Source organism: Lytechinus pictus, chromosome 7 (genome assembly GCF_037042905.1).
Source record: "Lytechinus pictus isolate F3 Inbred chromosome 7, Lp3.0, whole genome shotgun sequence".
Taxonomy (NCBI): domain Eukaryota; kingdom Metazoa; phylum Echinodermata; class Echinoidea; order Temnopleuroida; family Toxopneustidae; genus Lytechinus; species Lytechinus pictus.
In genome coordinates, this window is record NC_087251.1 from 5,514,073 (window position 1) to 5,531,228 (window position 17,156).

A 17,156-nucleotide genomic window follows, 5' to 3' on the forward strand; every position below is an offset into this window, starting at 1 on the left:
CTCTATTTGATTCTCCGAAGTCTAAACAGATCAGCAAACAAAATCTAATTTAATATTTGAAGTAATACAACTCAATGATATCAGATCATTTTTTTACCAAACCTCCTTCCGTACATAGCGTATCATTTTTTGAAATGTTCATATAAATATCCCAATATATTATAATATATCTGTAAAAAAATAAAAGACGAAGTTAAACTGATCGTATCATAATCGTTGTAATATATTATCATTTTCGTTATTAATATTTATATTACAAAAGTTATTTTTTATTGTTTTCAATCGTATTATTCTAATATCAACATCATCATAATCCTCATTAATATCATTTACACCTATTTTTAATGGTATATTCCGTATTGTAATCTGTATAAATAAATCATAACAAAACGATCGACGTACAATGCTCAGGAGATAGAGATTCGGAATTGTATGACATTAGAGTCAACAATATGCTTTAAAGTTGATATAAGACTTGATAAAGAGTTTGATTTATACACTTGATAACTTGTTTGAATTTCATATCTAACTTAGATTACACCATCACCATTATTTCATTCTAAAATAAACTTGGTTTTAAAATTGTTTTTTTTTAATGAATATTTATTCTTATATCATATGCAGCTGTTTGCAAACATCTAGATAACAGTCAATGGAAACATTCAATCAAAATTTAAAACACTTGCATTTAGATTCATTTAGGATTAAGATAAATTTGAACTATTTTCAATGGTTAATTTATAATGATTGAGGCAATTTTTTTCGGACTGAAAGATATATCAGATTAATGATTTATTTTCGATTTTGATAGTGTATGAAGTATTCATTTTCGTTTTGTGGGGTTTTTGTAAGTCATACAAATTAGTATCGTTGTTAACTTTGAACTCTACTCATAATGTTTCCCATCCTTTCCTGCCATTAATGAAACCGGAAGGTCGTATGGACATTTCCATCTCGTTTTTGTTTGAACCTTTGCGCATTCTACGTACTGCGTTGATAAATGGTTAAAACTCAATAAACTTTTAAAATATACACAACAAAAAAAGTAAGTCCCCCCTTAAACAAACATCAATAATTTCCGAACCAATGCGAGTTTTTAATATATTTTTACATGAGCGTGTAGGTAATTTTATAGGCTACCCTCTGAGTAAATGTTATGGACGTATTTTACGTCATGCTTCAGTGAGCACGGTCATAAGGCAAAAATGTCACTTTTCAAAAGTCACAAGCCAAATATCATGACTTTGATTCCATTTTTATTGGAACTAATTCCACATTCTCATCATGAAAAATAGTCAGAAGGCTTGTAAAAGGTACTTTCTAAAAGACAATACAACTTTTCTGGCTAAATTTCACGGTTGAATGAACACAAGTCCAAATTTGCTATAATTGAATTTTGTACACATTTCTATCAATAAAAATGATAGAATATGATGACAGTTATTTTTGGGAAGAGTATCTTTAACAATATTCATTGTTTCACGGTTCAATGAACATTTATTGAAAACAAAAGATACGATTTTTAAATATCATAGGCAAGTATTGTTTCATTTTGGTAACTGAAAATGATCTTTTCTCAACTTTTTCGTTATGTTCATGACCAATTAACATGCTTCAATGATTCAAAGGCGTTTAATTAAACATTCACGCTTGAATGAACATGTGAAATGTGATTAGCTCTTTTTTACGTTATTGGAAAAAAGCAATTTGTAACTATGGGTATCTGTCACAAACCTCCTTGCGTGGTTCATTTGATTAGATTTTTATGAAAATCCCGATGTTTAATGCATCAGTGAGCACACAATATTCGAAAAATTTTCAAATGAGAAGAAAGTTCAAGGCCCTGGCCCCACTCTGTGCCGTATCAAATGGTTATTTTGGTGTGCGCACATTTTGGATAGTGTTACACTGAAGCAATGTGCGAAGTTTCATGAAATAACTGTTGGCAGAAGTAACAAAAACCGTCCATGAAACAAACCCTCATTTCATATTTGTTAAAATGTTTACTTCCTCTCTCATAGACTTGTGTACATTATGGGTGCATATGTTTAAGAATAAGTAACCCCCTATTCAATGTGGTGGAACTTTTTTCAAGACTGTCTTTAGCAATGTCATTTGGCAGTAATGTTTATCAACATATGGGTAGAATTATGTGCAAAAATGAAATCGATTTGTTTATTTACGGATGAGTGAGCACACATCAAAGTGGGAAATTGGGTATTTTCAATGTCACAGACCCATTTTAAATGATAATAAAGTGAATATTGGGGGCAAATTCTGTTTCAAATGTGACTTTAATTGCTGTTGTTTTTATCATCTATCATTTCTATCACCACACACTTTCCGAAGTTTTAAAATGTTCATGGTTGAGCGAGCACATTCGAAAACTTAGGAATGAATACTCTTTATAGTGCATAAATGTATTTTTTCTTACAAATTCTCATGATCAGTTTAATTTATGGACAAATCAGTGGTGGATCCAGAATTTTAAAATGGGGGAGGGGCCTATAATCGGGGGAGCCACCAACATTTTCAAATTTTAACATGATCTAACAAGTTGTAGAGGATACTACCATAAACCCCTAAAGTTTGATGATACGTCACTATACAGGGGCCGCGGAACGGTTTTCAAAGTGGGGGGGGGGGGCTGACCATGCAAAAAATCACAATCGTATGGTCATTTTTACATTTTTGTACATGCTTTTGGAAAAAAAAGTGGGGGCTGAGCCCCCCCCCCCCCCCCCCCCCGCGGCCCCTGCATTATTGTGCTCACTCAACCATGAACATACGATATCAAAATTGTGTGTGGAGTGGCTAAATGATGGATAGTAAAACAGCATTAACACCATAAAATTCACCTAAAAGCAACTTTTGCCCAGCTTTGTATTTGCACAATCTGAAAAACGACTCTTGTGACTTTCAAAAATGGTCATTTTTAATTCAATCTTTAATTTCTCATGCATGACTCAACCGATCAATCTCATTTTTCCCCAGAGGTTGCTTAATGAGTGTAGAAAACCACCTACCAAATATCATATCTCAAAATAATTCCGTTCAAAAGTTACAGCAATTTGATTTAGGGGGGACTTACTTTTTTTGTTGTGTATAGTTAACCTTGACGTTATCTGAAATATGTTGTGACCAATACAGTAGCGAAGCACGAGCAACATTTTTTTAGAGGTACATTATGTAGAGCCTACTACCTCAGGTGATGGTTCGTGTACATGCATGGTGTAGGCTCCATGACACTTCGCTGCCGCTACACCGCCCCGAATAATTGTCGCTCTGATACTCCGAGTGACAAAGGTGCCACTTTGTGTGGGGAAAACATAAAACTCATGCAAAAAATTACCATACAATTCATTGATAACAACTCATTTGTTTCACTCCCTTTCTACGCGTCTATCACTATCAAAATTGGTATATTTCTTCGCACCCCCTTAGCACGTATTGACAGTGTTCACTACCGAACCAAGACATCGCAAACGCAAATTGCGCAAGCGCGGGGATCGCGGGTCAAGACTGAGGAATATATTATGAGGTTTCCAGAATCTCGCGATCGGGAAAATAGCGAAACGATCTCGATATAATGGAATACTCATAAATATTCATGAGTCTTGACCTGCGATCTCCGCGCATGTGCAATTTTCGTTTGCGATGTCGTGATTCGGCAGTGAACAATACGTGCAAAGAAATACTCTTAGCTACTGGATGTAAATCACCAATTTTGATACTGATAAAGTGTGGAAAAGGAGTGAAACAAAATGGAATGTAGGATGAATTGTTATGAATGAATTGTAAAGTTATTTTGTTTGCATGAGTTTTATGTTTCCCCCACATAAAGTGACACCTTTGTCACTCCGAGTATCAGAGCGAGTTATGTACCATGATTTTTTTTTTAAACAATTTTTTAAAAATATATTCATAATCATACAAATCATACATGTATCACAAAACAATACAAGACGAAATAGATATTGCAAACAATTATTAAAGGTAACACTTTTGCTCACACTTGCTGATGATTACAAAATAACATAAGAATGATATTATAAAACATTGTTTAATACATGTACATACTTTGGGGAAAAAAGTAATGATAAAAATGAACTATACGCATCCATTTGTTACTCTAAATCAATCTGTTCCCATTTCTGGATATGCATTGCCAAGGCAATCTTATATTCTTCTTCCTTACATTTTCTACAATGTTCTATCATTGTTTTTCCAACAGGTGACAAAAAACTGCTTCCTGCCTTGCAGAATTAATCTCTTTTTTAAATATTAAAATTACTGTACTTAAACATTTTATCCTATTTGAAGTTCCAGCAATCCCTAACAAATTGTCTCCCGTGGAGACTGGAGAGATTCTCCAATTCTTTTAACCTTGATTTATGTCCAATATTTTTTCCAAAGTGCTTGAACATTCGGGCAATCTTTAAGTGATCAAAAATTTCATGTTTTTGATAACAAAACAACATTTGTTAGATAAAATATAATCGATTTTATGAAGTTTATCATTTGTGTAAATAACCCCATGGAACTGTTAATATGTCGAATTTGTTTCACTGTTAAACAAGAGAAAATCCGATTGATTTTATGCACGTCATCCATCTTTTTCAAACCGTTAATGAAATATTTATATAACTGCTTTGAACAGACCTTGTCTAGTGTTACATTTTTCCCAATAGTTCTAAAGAGATATGGTATTCATGGGACTAATTACTTTGTAATGGATTAAGCCTAAATGAACGTTCCAACCAATTGGCAGAGCATCATAATTATATACCATATATTTTCAAAATATCATTAGAGTCCAAACCGCGGTTCGAAAAATAAAATACTGGCCAAGTGGCCGTTTCCATCAATCAAATCAATAAGTTTAAATTTGTTATATAGAGTTTTACATCAAATACCATTTTGCTATCAATGGTTCGGGTAGTTGTAGCGGTAGTGAAGTGCAGTGGAGCCTACACGAACCATCACCTAATGTAATTAATGTATGTACATGTACATGGTTTGTGTTTTTGATGTTGATTTGCCTACTAACATTGGAAATTTCATGTCCAGATTGCTTTCATTTTTAATATACATGGGATCTATATATATGAACCTGTTTATTAGATTTTTCTCATTTCCTCGTCGAAGTAGGAAAAGAAAATGATCGAAGTATCACTACACTTAACAATAACAAAGTATCTATTTTACATGATTTCCACGCTTACCTGCCTAATAATGAATAGTGTTTTCGCTTTTAGTATTGATTTATGATTTGGTAGACGGAAGGCAGGTGATATTGAAAAGTGTGAAGACTCCCTTCATAGTACCAACATATTATTGTTCTTACCAATTTGAATGAGATACCATCGCGTGTTACCAACGTAGGATATAGGCTTATTTTTTCTAAAAATTACAATTGATATGCAAATTAAAGTTGCAGCATTTTTTATGCTTCCTTTTGAGCAGATTCTGCTTGATGTTCAAATCTACATCAACCGTGATTAAAGGAATTTCGAACAAGCATACTTTGAAAAAATTATGTAAATCGGATGTAAACTATAAGAAAGCTATAACATTTTACTTTTTTGCTAATTTTCACAAGAAACTTTTTTTTAAAGGACATGTGTCATGTTTTGCATTAAATCATTAAATAAATAATCAGTGAAATACATAATCAGTTCAATCATTTTCTTAACCGTACATTTATGTGTATATAACTGATTTGTAATCAAGAAAAAATAGAAATTTTCGTCCAATTTTTATGAAAAATGTCTATTTACTGATTTTTTTTTCGTTGAGGTAGACTTTAAGAGGTAAATGCCATATCCATCTAGGTTTACATCAAGATATGACCGGTTCAAATTTGAATGTCCTTTGCATGGGCCATTAAATTGAGTACCAGATCAATCACGTGGTGATCTAAATTCAGTTTCATGAATAATAATGAAAAACCAATCCTAGAACATAGTTATATCTTGCTTTACCGTACTTAACCTTTCTGTAAAAGGTGTGAATTTTGCGTTGATTTCGTATCCGACCCTCTTCATGATATTGATTTTTACTGCAGTGCGCACTCTTTTGATATTAAGTACCATGATTGTTTCACTTTCGTTGTTAATTTCCATTCAGTACCAACCGCTGACACCTTTCATGAAATAACTTGGTCATCGACCCAGAGATAATTCCCAATACAACACTTTATATAACTGCCCACTCCTGGGACATAAGATTAAGATGACGTCAGAAGTACAAGTTTTTAATTGTCCTCTTACGTAAATCGTTGATCTATTGAAACGCAATATGACTTGTTCCATCCAACGACATCGCCCTTGTAATAATCACCGTCGAGAGACGCTCATGGCGCTAGCGCAGCAACAGTTCTATTGGATACTACAAATATAATTGTAAACGGAGTCAACAAAGAGAAATTACTACAAGTACAATTTTGCATCACCCACTGAGATTCCTAGCTAATACTGGTTGGGGCTGGTGCTCTCCTGCTTGCTGCTCCGTTCCCGACAATTTAAGGGGCAATCCCAGTCAGCTCAGTACTCACATCAGCTCTAGCAAACATAAGGGCACCAGTCCCCATAGGAAGCTAGTCAGACCAGTGAGCGATTACAAAACAAGATGTAGAGTGTACTTTACTTGTATACAAAGCAATTTTGTAATAAATGCACTCTTTAAAAGGTTTGGCAAAAAAGGCCCAATTTTCAACCATCACTGGGCAACATAGTGTCCACACAACTATTGGTTAAAATCTGTCCAAATTGGGTAATAAAACTAATAATTGGGTAATAAATAAGAAGTCTCGCACTGGAGTTTTGATGAGAGTGCAATCTGTTTTGGTGTCGTTTAGGAAGTCCAAAGAGAATAGAATAATCTAAACGCGATGTGATTAATGCATGGAGTAAATTGTTCACATGCTTTTTTTAATCAAGAACCTATGTATCAATCCCAGGTTACGCAGTTGATATCTCGCTTACTACGAAATACTTTATACCTGCTCAATCAAAAACATGTTTCTACCAAAGTTCCGTACACTTGAGGCACGATGAATGACTTTATCACCGTCCTACGTGCAGAACCAATTGATTGTGATTGGCCTTCATTAAGGAATTCTTGAATCCCCAAATCACGAATTCAGTTTTAGTCATGAGATGACATGTTTCAAAGGGCTTTTCTCTGAGTTTACGTTTATTACAATGTCTATGATATCTGTCTCTAATACTTATGAAAAATATTGCTTTTGGATTAGGTAATCTAGAAAAGACTTTTTCTGAGGGTTGAACATCTTAGGCAAGATTGGGGCCAATGTTGCCAGAGTACTATTCAAGCTATAAGCAATAGTGTTGATTTTGTTTATCTAATTAATTGTTACTGTTCTTTTTATCTCTACAGACCTGTAGAACGGACCTTGATTGTTTAGAACTTGATCGTCCCACGTGTTGCGTCCGTTCACGAATTGGTAACCATCGGGTGTGCAAGCCATTAGGTGGTCTTTTTGATCAGTGTAATACCCGAAGCCAATCTTTCCCTTGGTTTGGTGTTCGTGAGGGATACTACTGCCCATGTGCCATCGGTCTTCAGTGTGAAAACCAAGGAAGGTTAGGTGAACGAAGGCGAGGCCAGTGTGGATTCTGACGACAGACTTCCTCATGAGCTGAACCTCGTGTGTGTTCATTTGATTCACCTCTGGACCTATAATGGATATGACTATTGAGAGAAAAAAAACATGCGTCAAGGTGTGTTATTAGAAGTACGAAAGTTCAATACTGTGTTTTTAAAAATTGGATGGCTAACCAGAGGATATTGCCTTTGCCATCTTTTTACATAATTTGGCACTGTAAAACCGGAATTGCTTTACCAAATACCTGCATACAATGGCTCCTTACTTTGCATGGTAAAACGCACATTATGTAATTTATGAAGCCAATGAAAATGTGTACAAGTAAAAACATGCAATGGCTCTTTATATACTTTACATGATAAAAATACCCACATGCAATTTATAACACCCATGAAAATATGTACAAGTAAAATGATACGGATATTTTCTCAATCAATTTCCCCCTTACGTCGATGTACACCCACTGGAACGATAGATAATAATATTTGCAATATTTCCAACTTGATAATATGAAAAGAAAAGAACGACTTATCGGTAAATGAGTTTGAATTTGGACAAATAACTTCAATAGTATCGAATTGTTTGGAGGATGCATTGAATACACTTTTGAATAAGAATCTGTTTCCCACTTAGGGTGTTTTGGCGCATTAATCTGTTTATTCTTCAAATTATAGATTCTCATTTATAAAAACGTTTAAAAATCTACCTACTTGTTATTGTATTATCTAAAAAGAAGATTATGAAAATTATCTAACATTATGAAAACATGAATCCAAATCCGATAATTGCTTTCCTCGGGGAAAATAAACGATCATACCGTTCTAATATTATTCATCCTGAAATAATTGAAACAATATATTGCTTATTCAAATGGTAAAGACAGTATCACTACATATGATTCAAATTAATCATACAACGGAAATCAAATAAAGCAAAACAATTTAGTGAAAGGTTTTATAAAATTTATTTTCAAAATGATATATGATATAATTCCTAATTCTGGGACATGGGCATGAGATTGAAATTGCTGCACGTGGGACGTAATTTAGGTCGCCGATAAGTCTTTTTTTTCTTGTTATCAAGTTATAATTGTTTGCAAATTTTAAGTTTCATCGTTCCATTGGGTGTACATCGACGTGAGGTGCATTTTACTGAGCAAGTATTCGTCTCATTTACTTGTACTAATTTCAGTATGATCTAAGCTTACGAACATTTTTAATCTAATTGAATATATATGTATAAACAATCCCTTTTGGATTATTTTTTAATGGATGACTTGTAGCAATTTTTGTTATAAAGTTCTTCTCTCCAAGGGTAGATGAAAGGTTCTACATGTTGTTTTCTCGCCAAGCAGAAGCGAGACATAGGCGCCGATTTTTATGGCTGTGGCGGTGGCGTCAACATTGAAATCTTGACCAAGGTTATTTTTTTTTGTTTATGGATTGAACTTTTAAAGCATAAGAACCAATTTCATGGAATATGGGCGTAAGGGTAATCAGATACCACTGATCATTTGGCATGAATTTCATGTCATATGATCAAGGCGTAAAGAATGATCGAATATGATCTTAGTTTAAACATGAACAATGTATTCAATTCAATGGAATACGGATTACACCGATACATATTACATTATTACGTGCATTAGGGAATAGGTGTAAGTCAGGACTAACAAGGGCTTTTCCTTATACTCTAAAATCAGTTTACCCAATTTTGGGTAAAATGGGAACATGTATGCTTGATGGGTAAAATGATAACAAATACTTTGTAAAATTTCCGTTGCGTTGAAATGTATCCTTTTAACTTGCAGTTTGCCCAATATGGGGGGATTATTACACAGCAAACATGTTTGTTCCCTTTCTAACCAATATTGGGTAAATTTTTAATGTTTTTTTTTAGAGTATGAAAATTGCATTAGCAGTTTTAAGTGATGAAATGAAAACGGAAAGTAGGAAGATAGCCAATGAGTTGATATCGAGCCTATGAAGAGTGCGTAATATACAGAAAGGCGCCTTATAGGATTTTTGCCAAGAAATGTACCTATTGAGAAGTCGATTAAGACTGGGCAGCATATTTAATAATATCCTATAGATATTGTGATGGGATAAATGTATCATTGGTATGATATTGGTTATAACAAGATCAGAATAAAAATTATATACTTGTGATCATCATTGTACTTTCTATCTTGCTTATCTCATTTTTTTTTACAGTGATAATATGTTTTCACCATTACTATCGGTCATCATCATGGCTGATGTTATGGTTTTCTAGATTCGAAATCTTCTTGGCATTTAAAGACTGATCTACTAAACTACAAAGACCTAATTACCATGACGCTTTATTTGATATTTTCTGCCATGAAAGGCTTACCTCAAAACAACACCATAGTCCCAAGTTTCTTGAACAAGCAAAAGTCATATATATGTATAGAATGGGAATTAAATAAAAGGGTGCAATTTTTTAATCTAAAGCCGATTTGCTCACATGGTCATATTTTAATACATATAACTCATTACCCCTTCCAAAAGTCCAACAAACAAAATTCATGATTATGAGTATCAAATCCATTCAACGAACGATCGTTTTTAGCCTTTATTGTGTTGAGGACATCATTTTTTAACGTTCTCATACCCGAATTCTAATTTTAATCTTTCATCTTTAAATGTCATTTTGCCGCTTGATTTAAGTATAATCAATTGGCTCTCATAAGATTAAGAATTTGAGTTGTACGAAAAACAATCAGGCAAGCATTTGAAATCATTTATAAGTTGCTTTTGTACTCAGATACAATTTGAGAATAAAACATGCTAATAAGGTGGAAGCCACCATAATGGCATGCACAATTTGTTTTATTTTGGTATGCGTAATCAAATACGTGACTTATTTATTCTATAGTGTTTGGCTTAGATCTTGAACAGATCATTAACAGAGCTAAGACGGATTTATTTAGTCATGACCGAGGTGAAATCACGTGACTGCAAACACCGAAACACATATTAACGTGTTAAAGTGTTCCTTGATGTGTTCTTGTTTTTTTTAACGTGAATATATATAAATATAAGTGTGATCAAATAGGGCATTACCCCCCTCTTTAATGTAGACTTTTCTGCTCCTTTGAGTGAGAACCTCCAGTTGTTGTTTCTACATAATTTAGTCCAACTAGTTTTTTAAATATATTATTAACTTCTGGATTTAAGAGCTGAATGATTATTAATAAATAAGTAAAATTGTCCCTTTCTCGTTGGATTATGCATGTCTTCAAATCGAAAGCTGTTTGCAAAAATACCAATCGTCTCCCAAATTTCATTTAAAAGAGACAATTTAAACTTTCTTGACATGGTCATAGAGTCGGAATTATGGTTATTTACGAGCTTTATGTCTTTTTTTGTTGAATCCTTCCGGCATCGCCTTCGAAATCTTAAATGAGATTGTATGAGTCAACAGTCTTTTTTATGCTGTGTTATCATATGTTGTCATTTTCAACACGATCGCTTGATAAAAATAGCGAATTCGAAAATGGATTGGTGATATCAGAGATTGATAAATGGGTAATTGGCTTGATCTAATAGGTTAGGGAATAGGATTAGGGTACAAATAGACCTGATGATGATGAATGGTAGAGCCATGTATTGAATATCAAGCATGCTCTAGTTGGTTAACATGTTGTGGGTGTGTGTGAATTGAATCCTTATCACACAGATCCACATAGTGTATTACCATTCACGGATCAAGCGAATTTCTCCCGATTAACCTTTCTGTAAGCAGTCACGGCTCTCTTGGACTATAATAATAACCCGGTGATTTTTAATAGAATTCGTCCTCTATTGGCTAAAATATACTGCCTTGGGTGTAAAGATGAAATCAATAGTCACTCGGAGAGAAAACGCCAGAAAGGCGACAGACTCTCTTTCAAAAATCAGATTGAATGGATATGGAAATGTTTGTATTTCACCAAAAGAACGCGTTCATGTTGATGAAATGCATTTTAACGATTCCAGCGGTTTTAGATTGCGCATAAGTATGAGAATCATACCGCGTAAATTGATTAAATCAAGAGTATTTCTTATTAAATTTATGTTACATGGGTGATGTAATTCACAAAATGATATCATTGTCAAAATAACATGTCCGTGCACTGGCTTTATAGTTCAAAATATTTTAAGAGTCATTAAATATTGTACATAAAATGGTGCTTTATGGATGGCAATTGAATCTTCCTGTTGAGAGTAATCACCATGTTCTCTAATCATATCATTATTTTTTGAATGATTGATCATAATTCATGAAATAATTCCTTGTATTTGCTGTCACCATGTTGGGATTTTACCGACTTTGTACGACAGCCCCGTTCAAAGATTATATTTGATTGTCTCACAACAAGTGGCTTGATCTTTAATAGATCGTTAAAATGCTGACGATATGTGATTAAGCTCTATGAAACTAAAAATGTAGATCATTTTCATTAATGATGAAATTAAAACATTCCCAGTTAAATAACTTTTAAGAATGAACACATGATCTCAGGGAAATTGGATAGTCTTTCCTATATCCACTAAAAATGTAGAAGGACTTTAATGACGTATTAACAATTTGGATAAAGATTTCTCAATTGCTAATTAAAAATTGGAAATAATTGTCCTATGCTTATTTTCCTAACTTTCTTCATTGTTTTTGTAACCTTTTCTGGCTTTGCTGGGAGAGGCATTTCGACGTACATGTAATAAGCATTAAGTGTTTCAACTCATGGGTAATTAATGTAGTCATACAAACGACACCGACCCTAGACAGATTTAAAAAAAGACTATTACGCCATTTTCAATGGAATAATCTATTTGGTTCTGAGTTAAGTTTCATTAGTGTAACTGCATTATCAACCTAGTGAGCTTTGAATCAGTTTGATATGCTGTGGAATTCATACGATCGGTATACTTAATATTAACAAATTTTATCTAAATTCACACAATAAATTCAAAATTTCGAGAAAAAAATAAATTAACATAACTTTCTTGCCATAATGCACCATGCAGTGCAGTTGTATAAGACATCCGCAAAAGGGTTGCTTTTTAATCGGTTCGAAGAGTATAACAATATTGTAAGAACAGTATGATGAATAAAATTGAAACATAAATGGTGCTTTGTCGGTCTCGTAATACCGTGCATTGAATACGAAATACATCGTAGTGAGAGTATCTAGGTCAAATCTAATACAATGAGTTTCTAGACGGGATCGATGGGCCAACATGACCTTACCGATATATCACTGTAATTAAGAAAATGACGTAAACGCTCGCTATCTTAATTTCCTCTCATGGTAATGTCGGGAAGAAAAGAGGATATCCTTTGTAAAATACAAATCACCACCCCCCCCCTCCCCCGTTTGCTCCCTACAAGGGTACAATGGTTGATCTCTGTCGTTGAAATCATATTGTATATAGAATGGCGAAATTGGACATTAGCGAAGTGAAACAATTAAAAAACAAAATACCTTTCAAAAGCCTTATTTTTTATTTTAAAATGATATTTAACGTTTACCACTATTGCCACGACCGCTACTTTTACTGCTTCTGTAGCTAAAAATACGTAGCTACTACTACTACTACTACTACTACTACTACTACTACTACTACTACTCCTATTACTACTACTACTACTACTACTACTACTACTATTATTATTACTACTACTACTACTACTACTACTACTACTACTACTACTACTATTACTACTACTACTACTACTTCTACTACTACTACAAAAACTACTACTACTACTGATAATGCTACTGGTGTTGTTGTTTTTGCTGTTTCTGCAACCGCTAAGGCTACCTAATTCTAAAAACGCTCAACAGTCTAGAATTATGATGGAATCATTTGATGACGACTTATCTTTATTGAAAACAATGTATATGTGCTTACTTTGTTGATACTGTGGGATATAATTTGTATGTTAAACGATTACCATACCATCATGATAAACAAATATATGCCGCATTGAGAAATTCTAACTTCTTTTCTAAATGTTGAAAGACACTGCCCGCAGTACTTGAAATAGATAATTGGATGCATTTGTGAATAAAAAAATATAAGAAATGAACCTTTGTGCTGGATTTTTTTTTCCAAGAAACATAGACGATGTCTTTGTTAGTTCGAACATGAAGATAGTTATGGCAATATTCGTCACCCTAAAACCTGAGTACACTGCTTCTTATTCAAGACAGTAAAAAATGATTTGACGTCACAATGAGATTGCGAAAGTTGAAAGGTAGGCCTACATTCTCTAATCTCTACTTGTATGTATTTGTTGTCTCCCACGAAAGGGGAGGAATTCATATTTTGCGCTGATAAGCAACCAGACATTTCAATAATTTTATATTTATTGATGATTCCCCGAATTTACATCCAAACAGAATGAGGTTATACATTTTATGTACATCAAATATTAATCTTGATGGTTCTTATTTATGGAATATAAACTTTGTAAACATCTCTTCTTGTATTATCGAGTTGTACTCGTTTACGAAAATCTTAAACCTACTTTTGCATTGATGTGTAACAGTCAATCATTTTCATACTCTCCTTGGTCATGTTAGCAATCACGTTTGTAACGATTTTTCTTTACATCGAATTAAGACTAGGCATATTTTTTCAAAGCACATCGATTTATTTTCCCATTTCTTTTATACCAAATCATCATTATTCTTCTCTCTGATTGAAATTGAAGCAGTTATATAGGGATTTTCACTGCATAGTATTAATTACGTTTATATATATTGGAATGCTGCCTAACAATGTATCTTCAAAGCAGGCTTACGTCAAACGAAAATAAATGATATTTTGAATTCCAATGTGGTCAGTCAAGAATATTTCCTTTATTTTGTACGTCTTCGTAGATTATTTAAAAGTTTTGAAATATTGCGCCACTCCTGCTAGAAAGTGATTCATGGATGTATGATAAATAAAAATAAATGTTTGATAACCTATGTGTTTCTAAAACAATATTAATGCCCTCTCAATTTGAATTAGTGGAAATATTTACTCCCAATCTCTTCCGAATCAATTCTATTCATTTGTTGTGTTTGCTTACCCACTATGTGATTGAGTTTGCAGAGGTTTAATATCGAGTTTAATATGTATATATCAAATATGTATTATCTATGATAATATAATAATAAATAATGAATATAATAATATATAATAATATGATAATAATATAATAAATGCATCCGAGATTCACTGCAGCTCTTCACGATTATTGCTCATGCAAATCTTTTGAAAATGATAACTGACGAATTACAAATAATGGCTCAAGAAATCAATATTTATTTTTTCTTTTAATGTATATTTTGATAGTATTACAATAATACATGCTATTTCAAATTATAGAAACATCTTTAAACACATCTTATAAACATACTGTTATCGTCACTGTCAATATCTACTAGTAGAAAGAATATCTTAGTTGATCGACTGAAAAGGGGACAGGATTATTACCTGTTTTTCTCTATGATTACTCTTAGATTTACAAAAATTTTGTTTTTATAAAGATACTTGTTCCCGAATCTACACTCTTAAAATCAATGCATTAAAAACATTTTTCTTTTGCATCACTTATATGGGAAGACTGATAAGTACTCACAGCAGCCTTGCCTACCCTATATCTTGTTTTTCAGGGTTTTTTCTGAAAAAGTAAAGGCTGTATACGAGGTTGAATACTGGTGATTACCTTTTCAACAACAACAAGAAGCAAATTTTGCTATGATAACGCTTATTGTGTGTGACTGTGTGGGTGAGAGGGTGACCGCGTGCGTGTGAAAGATTATGTATGACTTGACAATCAATGAGAAATATATGCTGGGAAACAATCTTTCGCACTACACACCATCCTTGAGAGTGTATTGTGATTTTTTTTTTGTATAGTTGGAGAGTACCCTGGGTGGGTGGAGATATGCAAAGAGTTGAAAGAAAACTATTTTCATGTCTCGCAAATTCTCTATCTCTCCCTCCCCTTTTTTAATATCTTTTCTTCTCCCTCTCTATCTCTCCTTCTTACTCGCTGTCTCTTACTTTCTCCCTTTCTGTCTCAAATTTACCCACTTGCTGTCTCAAATTTACCCACAATATTCATGTCTTATCATAAGTAGAAATATTTGTGATTGTTTGACTTGTGTGTGAAATAGTAAGTGTGGGTGTACGGAGAATATTAAGGTAAATTTGTGTATGGTGTTAAAGTGTGTGAGGGAGGATTTTGCACACATGTGTGCGTGTGGGTGCGGTGAATGTGGGTATGACGAAAGGTTTATGCGGATACGTTTGTGCGGAAGTGTTAAAAGTGTGTGAGTTGATGGAGGGTGGGGTCGGTATTTTTATGTTATATGTGCATGTGGGTGTAGGGGACATATGCTAGTGAGGATAGTATGGGCTTAGCGGTGTGTGTAGGGTTGTGTATATAGTGCAGAGAACTATTTGTTTGTGATTTTGCTATATTTTCTGAACAGCCATTGATATCATTAAGATCACTTCCTTGCACATATTGATATGAAATTATTACTCCAGTGAGAAATGAATTCAGTGTAAATCATTCAATTTCAAGGTCAATTGTTATCACACCACCACCATTCTTAATTATGTAGTGAATTCTGGAATAGTTTATTGAAATAATCAATTCTAGCCAGGTGGAAGGACCACAATCAGAACCATCAGAAGGATGGACATAAAATTGTTTTGTTAAAATAAGCAAAAATTTAAATCTCATAACTTTTTTATTTTAAATCAGATATATTTTTATGAAATTTTCAGTTATGCCTGTGCGATTTTTCTCTTGTTATTCAAATCAACTTTTTGCGGGAATGGACTTGACATCAGAGGTAGGAAAAATAGGAATATAAACTGAAATTTCGTACAAGATCGAAATAATTATTTTTATCCTCCGGATACAGATTACTATTCTTAAAAAAATCACCCTGTGGTATGCACACACGACGCCTTTATCTGACAACGCAATTATGTTTTCAGTCATCTAGTAATGCTTTAAGCTTTCTTAAATACTTCCCGTTCATCTCACATTGCTATATATATTCAGATTTTTTGTTGAAACGGGAACTGCAATTTATACCACACCCGTCTCTGAGTGTCACAAGACGTGTGCGTTAATAGACTACATAATTAATGAAATTATATTCCTTTGGATATAGTTTTGGTCAGGGGCAGATCCAGGATTTTCCCGAGTAAAAAAATTGAAAAGCAAAAAAGGAAAAAAATTGGGTTTTAACCTAAAATTAAGGTGATTTCGTCCACGAAAAAAATTTGACAAGCAAAAAAAAAAGAAGGGGGCACACTGCTGTTTTAACGGCATGTTTACATTACAAATTTAATTGTGCCTCTCAAAGGGGAGGGGCTTGGGCCAGCTTTGCCCCCCCCCCCTGGATCCGCCACTGGTTTTGGTTAAACTAAGATGATGCTTGTTTATCATAGATATATCTTTAAATAATATCAATGTTCTGAACAGATGGCATCACAACCCTATC